The sequence below is a fragment of the Paramormyrops kingsleyae genome, chromosome 18 (assembly GCF_048594095.1).
Source record: "Paramormyrops kingsleyae isolate MSU_618 chromosome 18, PKINGS_0.4, whole genome shotgun sequence".
NCBI lineage: Eukaryota > Metazoa > Chordata > Actinopteri > Osteoglossiformes > Mormyridae > Paramormyrops > Paramormyrops kingsleyae.
In genome coordinates this window covers 1,607,320-1,619,498 of record NC_132814.1, presented here as the reverse complement: position 1 = coordinate 1,619,498, position 12,179 = coordinate 1,607,320, and the positions used below count along the sequence as shown (strand labels likewise).

General features: G+C 41.1%; 2 long non-coding RNA genes across 2 annotated transcripts; one reads left to right on the top strand and one right to left on the bottom strand.

The window, feature by feature from the left end:
• The first annotated feature begins 688 nt into the window (after positions 1-688).
• Positions 689-2,675, top strand: LOC140579754 (uncharacterized). The gene is made up of 3 exons (XR_011983623.1): positions 689-937; positions 2,245-2,339; positions 2,453-2,675. It is a non-coding gene; the product is annotated as an uncharacterized lncRNA (long non-coding RNA).
• A 536-nt stretch (positions 2,676-3,211) lies between these two features.
• Positions 3,212-4,474, bottom strand: LOC140579405 (uncharacterized). Its single transcript, XR_011983458.1, has 3 exons — positions 4,408-4,474; positions 3,778-3,893; positions 3,212-3,486 (listed from the first exon to the last, which is right to left on the bottom strand). It is a non-coding gene; the product is annotated as an uncharacterized lncRNA (long non-coding RNA).
• Positions 4,475-12,179: the final 7,705 nt, after the last annotated feature.

Below are 12,179 nucleotides of genomic sequence, written 5' to 3'. Positions count from 1 at the left end.
TTATACAATGATGAGACTGTAGATGTGGGTAGTGATTTTGGTGGAACTACAGTGTATAGTACGAAAGTTATTGAATTTTATTGGCAATAAAAATTCTTTAACAATAGACTTAGCCACATTTCCCCAAACTAAATGCTGTAGTACGACCATGATGACACACTAGATGAGCAGAGTGATTTTGGTGGAACTACAGTGCATAGGAAGAAAGTTATTGAATTTTATTGCCAATAAAATCCCTTTAACAATAAACTAAGCCACATTTTCCCAACCTAAGTGGTGCAGTCCTACCATAATTAAATTGCAAAAGTATATAGTAATTTTGGTGGCGCTACAATTCATAGGAGCAAAGTTATTGCATTTTATTTAATAATAATGATATTTTTTTCACCAAACTAAGTGATGTAGTATGACCATAATGAGACTGTAGAAGTGTGTAGTGATTTTGGTGGTAGTACAGTTGATAAGAGCAAAGTTATTGAATGTTATTCCTAATATAAATTCTTTAGAAATAGACTTAGGTACATTTCACCAAACTAAGGGGTGTAGTATGACCATGATAACATTCCAAAAGCATTTAGTGATTTTGGTGGCTCTTCACTCTTTGGAAGCGAAGTTATTGACATTATCCGTTGTCGATTTGTACTTTGTAGACGGTCCCTAAGCTCTCCTCAGGCAGCGGACTGCTCTTAGGGAGCAATATGTTATCCGTTTTTCTGTAAATACATATAGTTTGGACGAAAATCCGGTTGTAGCTCATTGTCTACCTTACTACTGTTAAATAGACCCGTATATTGTGTTGTAAGAACGTTTTGTTTATGATTTATTGAGCCGCGAAGTTCGAATCTGCCAATATCGTTCCAATTTTACCGAACTATTGCAGTTGATCATTTAGCCGATGTACAGAATCTCTGGTTTAAGCTACTTCCAGGATTGGCGGGTAGGTGCCTCTCTACTGTATCTGAACGTCACCTGCCACGGGACCTGCCACTAGACCTGCCACTACCGGCAGGCACTGTTCCCGAACGGCTCCTGTCACTGTTTAGCGCCAGTAGCGACAGTACAATCATTGCTTTCTCAAATATTATCTTAAAGAGATGTACAGTCAGCAACAATAATATAATTCGTAGTCATGCAAAGATTAAACAAGTCCTCAATTTATTTCCGTATTCCAGTTTATCGTAGCCGTGCACAGCATCTCGGGTTTACTTCCACGAGTGGCGGTGGCTGTCTCTGTACCCCGGCAGGCACTGTATTCGAACGGGACCTGCCACTGTTAAGCGCCACTAGCGACGGACAGAAGTGGCAGCTGCCACTAAGAACTGGCAGCTGCCAAGCTCCTTAGTGGCAGCTGCCGCTACCTGCCTTGACGGGTGCCTGTGACGTCACTTCCTCCTGCCAGCTGCCTTTTTGGGACTGAACCCTTACTGATTATAACTTCACATCTTAATAAAATGAAATTTTCATCCAGTTCGCCAGTGGAGTTTGCCAACTCTAGTAACTCCCGCACCGTTTCCCGAACAACATCCGCCATTCTGGTGGCAGGTACAGTACGGTTCTTGATGGTCACAGTGCTTTTTTGTAGTCGTAGACACGCCCATCGACCCACCCGCCTTATTAGCATATATTTGCATGATGTGAACTTGAAAACGAAAATGAAAAGTAGGAAACGAAAATGCTAAATGGAAAACGAAAAGTCAAAGTGCAGTAGATGGCGCTGTAACTCATTTGTGTTTGTCTTTTCATTTTTACAGCCTCAGTGCTGTTTGTGCTGAAAATGAAAATCCAAACGGGCACTTTGATTTCGGTTTATCCATTTTGAGTTTTCTTTTTAATATTGTCATAGATGTACCGATAAGCCTCAGAAAAGTAAATATGATGAAAAGATTTCATTTTCATTTTAATTTTAGCAGTTAATGTGCATGCTGTGAAGATAAAGCAAATGCAAAGTCGATATTGCTCTTTCTTTTACCGATTAGCGATTTCATTTTAATTATGACACTAAAATACCGCGAGTATATTGAAAATGAAAATGCAAAAGAGATAATGAAAAGACAAAGTGTTCTTTTAATTTTATACTTAATTTTTGCACAAATTACTCGTGCCTGAGTGGAAAATGAAAATGCAAATGGTGTTATTTTGATTTCTTTTTCATTTTTGCAGGATTTTTGCGCACAGACTATGGAAACTAAATGGCAAAGTGGAGATTGTATTTTCTTTTTATCATTTTCATTTTATTTTTTGCAGAAAATACCTCCCATAGTTTGGCCACTTATGTGCAGTTCGAAACAACATGCCCACATTTTTACCTGTCCCACAAGTGATGCCTGAAGCCATGTGTAGTAAGTCAAGTATTTACTGTTTTTTTTTGTGCTTTTTTTTCCTTTTAAACTTTACTGTAGAAAATGAGGTAAGAGTGCACCTTTTTCTAATTACCTATTTGTTTCCATTGCAGAGGACAGTGAAGAAACCCTTTCTGATGAGTGTCCGGAGGAATTACCTGTAAGAATGTATGATACAGGCGTATGTGTCTTTATGTGTATGTAATATGACGGTATTTTATTATTTGTGAGTTGCCGGAGTCCCCACCTCCAGAGAGGTCTACAGATAGGGCTCCAGAGAGGCCTATAGAAAGGGCTCCAGAAGACTCCGCACACAGAAGTGAAACTGAGGTGGCTAGTGTTATACTTGTCATTGAATTTTGTTGTGAGGCACATATTGAGGTGTCCCCCCTTTTGTTTTTCGGTCTTTTTTTTTTTTTTTACATTTTCTTTTTCTCCTTCACAACTGGCACAGAGTGACATCCGTTCTTTGTACCGAAGAAACCTTCAGCTTAAAAATGACTACTTGGTATTGATGAAACGGAGAGTGGAAGCACAAATTGAAGTGGATAATTTAAAAAAACAGAAATTATCACTTGAGATTCAGTTGCTTCAAAAGGAACTTCACAGTAATTAATGTGACTTTCACACATAGTACCCTACTATTGTTGACCTTGAATAACACTCTCTCTCTCTCTTATTGCAGCCAAAAGATGAAAGATGTGCTTAATTTCAAATAAAACACAAGAAAATAACCGTATTTGTGTAGTGTTGTTCTTTTATTCTGTTAATAATTATGTGAAATGGTATTCCACAATTCTGTCCCGTGCAGTTTTGCCACTAGGTTGATCCAAGTGCACTGGCTGGAGGTCATCATCAGGATGCACCTCCACCACTGGGGTCCTCTCCTTTCTGATGGTGGCAATGTTGTGTAAGACAGAACATGCAACAGTAATGTCACAGGCCCTGTCAGGTGCAACCCTCAGACTTTTCAGACACTGAAATCTTCCCTTCAGTTGCCCATACGTCATTTCAATGCGTGCCCTTGTCCTAGTTAGAGCTGCATTGTATCGGGCTTGTGGACCTGGGTCTGGGTCTGGGAATGGAGTCATGAAATACTGCCTGCAGGCATAACCCCTGTCTCCAATAAGAACCCCATCGTAATCACCTGTTTTATGGGAAAAGGCAATTATGTTAGGCCCAGTTTACTGTTAGTGTAAGTAAAACATTGAGCTTCACATTTTCTATTTCCCTTACCACGTTCAAATCTTTGGAACAAATGTGACTCTGAAAATTCTGGAGTCGTGCACTAAACCAGGCCATTTGGCTTCCATATTCGTAATGTGGCACAAAGAATCACACACCATCTTAGAAATCAGTCAAATACATACTGAGTCAGTCAAATGCATGCTTTTTCATTCCATTACATTAAAATAGTTCTTATACAGTATTAACTTACCTGCACATTAACACTGTGAACACCCTTTCGATTCACAAAATCCCCTTCATTGGGGCCTGATGGGGCCTTGATAGGAATGTGGGTGCAGTCTATGGCACCAATCACATTAGGGAAGCCTGGGGACACACTTCATACTTATTGGAATGATCATAATTGCATTATTTTCATCAGCAATATCTATACCGTACCTGTGCAATGGCAAAAAACTTAAGTGGCTTGGAAATAACACAAATACCCTCAAAAACTGTTTGAGTGCCAAGTAAACTTTGCGAATGGCATGGCAGACAACACTTTTCGCCACTTTCTCCGCGTCTCCAATGGTGTAAAGGAAAGTGCCACTCGCAAAGAACCTCAGGGCAATACACACAGTTTGTGCGGTTGTTAACGCTCGACTCCGGTAAGTTGAACATTTCTCATGGGGGTTTAGCAAAGAAATTATATAAATGATACCCTCACGAGAAAAGCGGTATCTCTCAAGAAGTATATTGTCATGCTGCGCCCAAGGGTCCTGTTTATCATGCAATACACGAGGACTTTGAAAAACTCTGCGTATAATCCTCGCACCTTCAGTAACCGGTTGATCTCCCTTAAACGGACAAGACATGGCTGCGACAGATTTGAGAAAATTACCTCCACTTATATAGATGCAATCGGGGGATAGAATGTGACATATTATTAGACACACACGGCGATTAACACACAAATGATGACAACAGCCACACACACATGTATACATATACTGTATGTATGTTTAAATACATCCATCCATATATATATGCAAGATACTTCTCCCACTTGAGTCAGTCCGCGTCAGTCGTGCTCTTTAACCAATCAGATGTGACCTCAACATTTCAACCAATCATAACCCGCCAGGAGCGCAGCCTAAATCCTGTTTACATGAAATAAACCTGCTCCTGAGCAGGTTTAAGCTTACGGACCTGTTGCTATGACAGCAAGTCCGAGATGCTCATCGAAGAACGAAACTATCCAAGATCAGGACAAATCCACAACAATCAAATCCAGCTAACTGAGTTAGCGACGTACGAAGAACGGACCCCAGGTTTGTTCTATGTAAACAAGGATTAGCTCACATGCGTAATCAGTGTCCGTGTGTTGAAATCCAACCAGTCATGGCCTCACCATTCATGAATGAGTGACCAATTGATATCGGTGTGCAAATTATAAGAAGAGAATTTCATACAGAGAGGGTTTTGCGCGATCGCCAAGATGCTTTATTGCTCCCAGAGGAATTTTTTTTCGAAAGCTTTAATAATAATTATCCTTTATTGTTCCTCATGGGGAAATTCTTTTTACACCTCCCTCAACTTGCTCTTTGTAGAACAAACTGTCACCTGTTGGGGCACCCAGGGAGCTGGGAGTTAAGGGCCTTGTTCAAGGACTCACAGATATGCTGAGATTGGATCTGAACCAGCGACCTTGTGATTACAAGCACACAGGCTCAGCCCACTGAGCCACACGCTACCGAGGGGGAATATTGTATCTCAAAGATTTATTAGCACCTGATATTCAAAGTCAAACCAGGCAAACTATATATACGTATATATAAATATATATATATATGATTTTTATGTCAACAATTCTTTGAATAGTATATATTTACACCAATATTCACCAATTTGAAGTATATTCTTGTACTTCACTTTGATCTGTTCCCATGTTCTCATTGTGCTTATGTTTGATCTGGAATTATGACATACAGTAAAATCGTGTCATAGTGGACTCGCATATAACGGAATTTTGCTAGACAATTTGGTCGGCTATAACAGACATGCACACTACAAGGTGTGTGGCGTGCCGGTGATATCCAGCGCAGATACGTAGTCGAGATTATTAATAGTCACGCATCTGGTCAGGTGATGTTGGTTTACTACATGTACAATATAATAATCTATACCAAATGTGTCTGCTGAGGTGTGGCATGAGTAAATGGTGCCCTGTAGTTGTGTTCTGGGCATACAGCAACTCTGGATATAACAGACTTTGGATATAACAGACTGTTTTGCTAGGTCCCTTGAAGTCCGTTATAACTGGATTTTACTGTATTAAATAATAATTCATCTGATACATAGAATAAGGTGACCAGATAAGCCATGTCAGGGAGGACAGCCTGAGCTAGGACAGGAATTGTAAATTACCATTTCAATTAAAAGGACCTGGATTACACTTGAGCACTGAGCTCTGGCTGTGTGCCAATTGGTCAGTCTCTTATAATCGTGCATCTGTCACTAATGTTAATGTGAAACAGCTGGATGAGTCTTTCAGTCAAGGAAACAAACCAGTCAAAGCAGAAGAACAGTTGAACTATTTAGCCGAGGACTGGAGCCTTTCAGTTTTAAATTAGTTTGTAAAACCCGAAGTAGCTCAAAGTGTCCTCCCTGACATGGATTATCTGGTCACCCTAACATAGGAAATGAAACGCTGCATTCAGTAAGTACAATGAACACTACATTTAATTTGTCGGCCACTTTTTGCCAGCTGTCTTTTCTGGTTTGGGCTGCTTTTGCCGTGTTTCCCCTTGTGCATGTTAGTTCTTGAAATTCTTCATATCCTTTTTAATACGAGGTCCTGCTCCGCTTGTGTGAAAAGGTGCAACCTTCCTTTCGTCATCTTGTTGCAGCCTATTAAAGACTTGATCAAGTTTTCTAGAAGCGATATATATGGGTTTTTTAAGCAGCGTAGGCGCACGCAATCATCTCGGATGATTGGATCCAGCTAGACTAATCTACTACTGCGTTTGAAAAACCGACTTATCTCGGACGAGTTTCAATGGCATTAACTTATTCAGGATAAGGCATCTAATCTCAGATGATTTAAGTGACGTATGGAAAATACCCCCAGAGTATCTGCTAATCTTCTGGCACAATGACCAACTCAGGAACTGAGCTAAGGCAGAAACATAAATACACAAACTGAACGGCGTAACAACGCAGGATGAGTGAGACATGAAACAACTGACCAATCAGGGAGGGTGCAGGACGATGAGCAATCAAGTGGAACACACAAGGACTGGCACAAGAAAACAGGCAACAGGTGAAACTAATAAATAAATCAAGGAACTATGAGACCAACAGAGAAACTAAGAAACAGTAGAATATACCAAAGACAAGTAATACATAATCACCAACACAGGCACCAAGCAAAACCCAGAACAATACGCAAACTACAAAACTGATGAAGTAGAAAAACTAATACAACAGAAACAATAAGGAACAAAAGCTACTAAAGACAAAAATAGAAGTGGCTGGACTGGATCACATGACTGAGGAGTTTACAGATAGTCACATGCTCAGCCCATAGAGCCATGCTGCAGTTTGGGGAGCTGTGGAAACACACTAAGAAACAATACTCAACAAATTGTCATGTAATTATGTAACTAATCTAGCTATCATTTAGGCACCATATTTATCTGTCAAAGAAATAATTATATTTAAGATTTTCTAGTGTTAATCACATAACCTTCAACTTCTGTCTACAATACAAATGCCAATGTGTCGTCCATATAGCAGATATTTAACCTCAGGGGCATACAGGCATACTCTGAGATTATCATTCCTCACCTTACCAACACAATAATTCAGCTATATTACACTTCGGGTCATATTTTCCCACAGTTTCCTGTTTCCTGTCATTAATTTTATCAGACAATGACACATTCCTGACCATTAAATTTTTCTAAGGCCGTTTGAGAAAAACCATGCAATACCATTTTTGACATAGGGTGGCATAAGACCTCAGCAATATGCTTAAAAGCCACTTTTACCCTCTGAACGCTGCTGAAAATGATAATTTTTAAAAATTACGCTGTGATTTTTTTATATTGTACAAAAATGAAAACGTGACTAAATGCTAAATTTCATGAGTTTAAAAAAGCAAGCATTTGAGTCTGCTAATTCTGTGTGAAATATAGCCATGTATTTGTATGTAAGCATTGTCATCATTATTTATAACAAATATACTACGACATTATTACATTTCAGTGTTTCCCCTAAGTTTACAGCTTTGGGGGAGGGGGCAGACGGACAGGATTCATGGTGTTCATGTATTTCTTTTAATGAAGCGTTGATGAACGCAGATAATTTTGTCTGCTTTTCAGGTGGTTGACGCGACATATTTTCCGACACGCGCTCTGTCCGCTGGTGGGAGTGTGCTCACCTGTGTGCGCGCGCACGTATCAGGGTGGGACTCCGCCACGCGCGATACAGAGAGCAAAGGAGAAATGTAGACGTGCGACCGTGGGAGCCAACCCTGGCCAGGTGCCAACACTTACAAGTGTATACTTTTGGACTGTGGGAGGAAAATGGAGCTGCTGGCGGAACACGAAGAGAGCAAGCAAGCTCCACACAGAAAGGTCCTACACCTGACCCGGGGATCAAATCCAGAACCTTCTAGCTGTGAAGCAGCAGCACTAACCACCCCACCACCCCCAAATCTGTGATTCAAACAGTACAGCAAATTACAATGCAAAGTTCACAGCAAAAACCAAATTCCGTGCCTCCATGTGTGGTGTTTTCAGTGCTCTCCCCAACTCTTCCAGGAACAATCTTCTAAAGTTGCATCTCTGGACCCTCCATGTTGGACTTACCACCTTCCAGAAGAGGTAAGCATTGAAGGGCTTGGCATCGATCAGCCAGTGTGGCATTTTTCGCTGACATGAGTAGCTGGGGGTCACCTTGTCCAAACTGTCCAACCGTCCTTTACTAGAGTTATTGTTTAAAATTATTTGGGGCTTTTTGACCCCCTGCCCAGATACTTCAGCCCTCTGTTGGTATGTACTCATAAGGAGTACAGTTTTGTTTCTTTTTGGAACATAAAAAACCAGTGTAGTGTTTGGGGTGAATGTGAAGAGTGAGGAAAACACCCTTCTATCTGTTGTCATCATGGACGGTGGCATTTCTCGCTTTCGTCTACTTATGCCCACCATGGTCATGTTGCTTTTTAGAAGTTCCTGTCCCAGCTAATATGGTATAAAAAAACATTGTCGCATGTTACCCTGTGACCAGCGAGCCCCTCTTTGAGGTCCAGTACTACTCTCATCCCCAGATGGCGTTCCGGTGCTGCTCCTGCCACCTTTCACGATAAAAATCTGCATTCCCCTGATGTAACTGGACCTGGCATTGCAGACCACCAAGATTTTTATCCCGTATTTTGCTGGCTTACTGGGAACATATTGCCGAAAAGGACACCGGCCTGCAGGAAGTCAAAAAGAGAAACAGACATATTTTCAGAACATCTCCAAAATGCAGAATATAAAATTACTTTCCACATAAAACTATAAATTTCTGTAAACCTTTTGTCTGACTGACTGCATTGGATGACAATTATTCTTTTACATTTTTAGCAATGAACAACATATATTAGTTACCTCTCAATGGAATGAGTTTCTTATCCCTCATCACATGATGTCCTGGGTTGTAGAAGAGAGGTAATCTGCCTGCCCTCTTCTCTCAAATGGTCCTACAGGTGGCCAGCTTGTCTCTGGCCCTGCGCTTGGCCCATGTTTCACGGTTGTCGAATCTCAGGACCGCTGAGAGGTAATGGAATCTGTTCAGGGGAATCGTCACTGGAAAATCAGGACTTCCAGGCTCCATGTTCCATTGACTGCGAACAGACTCATTCCTTGACCTAAAAACAGCGCTCAGGACCAGAAGACCAGTTCAACAGTGTCCACCATCTGCCAGTTATCACTCCGCCTCCACTTCCCTTCAATATTTGTCATTTCAATGACAATATTCTCCATTTTGGCTGAGAAGACAAGCAGAACCCAGATAGCAAAATCTTTCTGGCCCGGATGTGGCCCACATCACGCATAATCATCTGGCCCACATACTGCATGGAATGACGGCGATTGAGCGGACCGCTCTCGGTTGCCGCATCAGGTTAACATCTGGGCCAGAGCAGGGCCTGATGTTAGCCACGAGTGGCCAGGCTCTGTCTGAGATCTGGCCATATTATGGCCCATTACCAGTTTCTGAACCTCACAGATGTTAACCTCGTAAGAGCTACTTTTCAACAGGAACTGTATACACTCCCTGATCAGGCTTCAAATGTGTTTAGAAACAACAAAAGTCCAATGTCTTCAAGGATTTTGAATTTGAGGAAAAAAACAAATAACAAAAAAAAAAAAAAGACACTTGTATCCAGAATAACTTCCATTTTCAATTTGGGGTTAAGGGTCTTAATAACTTGCAAATGAATCCAGCTTCACCCAGCCAACACATCCATGTGGGGCCCGCATGGGATGCACTTGGGCTGACATGGGAAACCCAAGTGGGGCCCAGTCAATTTTATCCACAGTTTCCATGGTGGCCCCACATGGGTTAGCCCACATGGGCTAATGATGAGCCCTTGATGGGCTCCATATACACTGAAAAAAAGAACATGTTGGATTTACATAATTCAATAGTGGACAGTGGTTGCACAGATGTTTTGCTTTGGCAGCAACTTGAACAATTGAGTTAAAGTATTAATCTTTATTAACTCTAATAGTGTTTAATTTACAACATAGGGTAAGTCAATGAGTCTCCACCTCCAAACATCTGCCCCATTTTAATATGCACACAAGTCATGAGGATCAGAAGAGCCAGCCCAGATTTACCCATCATCATGAGAAAGACTCTGACCAAAAAGGACCTTACAGCTTTTTCTTGTTTTATTTTGAAGCTTTGTTGGTTCAGTTCTGATTGTTCTTGGAGATTAGAAAGCTGTGGTCCTGGTGATTTTTTCCCCCTGATGTGTGGTTTTATCGCATATTGGGGAAAAACTTTAGGAAACGTCCTGGGCACGTCTCCTGAGTGGCATATAGTTTAAAGGGATAGGTGTGTATATGGTTGCTGGTCCTGCCCTTAGATGATTAACATATGCAGAAAGGTGTCAGGACATTTGTAATACCCTTTCTGTAGAGTTCCTGGAACCGCCTACTCCCCTGTAGACCAATGGTGCTGGGTGTATATTTGCATAGCATGATACAGTACTGTCTTTGAGTGAATAGAGTTTTTTTTTTTTTTTTAACCCACCACGATTGCAATGAATAGGGCAAGAGAATAAAAGCCACAGGAATGGCTCATGTGTGCTACTTGGTGACTAGACTAAATGGTTTTTGCCTCTATGGCTTAACTAGAGAATGCATGTTACTATGAAAAATCAGTTGTTTTGTTTGTAGGGTCTCTAGAAAGGACATTTGTACATCTACAATTGAGGTTTCTTTGGGGATGCACATAGATAAGTAGTACAAATTAGCATACACAGATAACCCAGAACAACTATTAATAAAATGTGGTAAAGATTAAATATCAGTGCCATACCATTCTCAATCATGGTGGGTTTCTAAAAATGAAGCTTAATGAAGATCTGAATATTAAATGAGCAAAGTGATTAGATTCGTTCTTCTATCCCAAGCTGTGGTCTAAAAGCAATAAGGCCACCACACATTATATATGCTTTAGCAGAAATACACTCCTTCGACCATTAAGATAGCTCTCACCTTTCCTCAGCCCTTATATACCAGAGATGGTTCTCAAGAAAGCTGGTTCTTTCATACCCTAACTGAAGACACCTTATTGATGCTTGAATAAATACATTTATAACAACAGCTTTTCAATATACTCCAACTTACACGAGCACAGTTCTTTGGGTATAAAGAGCTGAACTGGGGGGGGGACTTGCATAAAAAGAGAAAAGGCTATGTTGGTCTGAATCTTTCTCATGATGGTGGGTAAATCTGGGCTGGCTCTTCTGATCCTCATGACTTGTGTGCATATTAAAATGGGGCAGGGGGGCGCTAGAGAGCAACGCATGGAGTAAGACGTATTTTTCAGTGCTTCAGTGCACACTTACCTTTAAAATTGCAATCGCAATTTCAGAAATAAACTTTCATCGACCAAAGTGTAGTACAATTCTCCTATATGGCGCAGAATTTACGAAAATTCAAGTACGACTGCGCGTCCAGAGCAAGGCCTAGCACACCACCGGCGAAAAGTACGAGAAGTTCCGACGAAATTCCAACTGATTCTGCGGCTAGCCCGACCATGGACACCGCATTGAACACAGCTGATGTCCTCACCACGTTGAGAAAGGATATATCTACTATAATAAGAGAGGAGTTGAAGGGAGCCTTAGCAGATGAATTTGATGATATACTGTAAAGAAGGAAATACAGGCAGTAAGATCTGAAGTCGCCAATAATGTAAACGCAATGCGCGCAGAGATTGCTCACGCTAATGCTAACATGAAGGCGGTAGAGGACGGATTGTCGTTTATGGTCGGACGAACTAGTCTGTACTCAAAGCTCCGTAACAGATCTTAAGAAACAAGTAGAAGAATTAAAAGAAAAATGCGAGGACATGGAGGGCAGGATGAGGAGAGCTAACATTCGGATCGTGGGG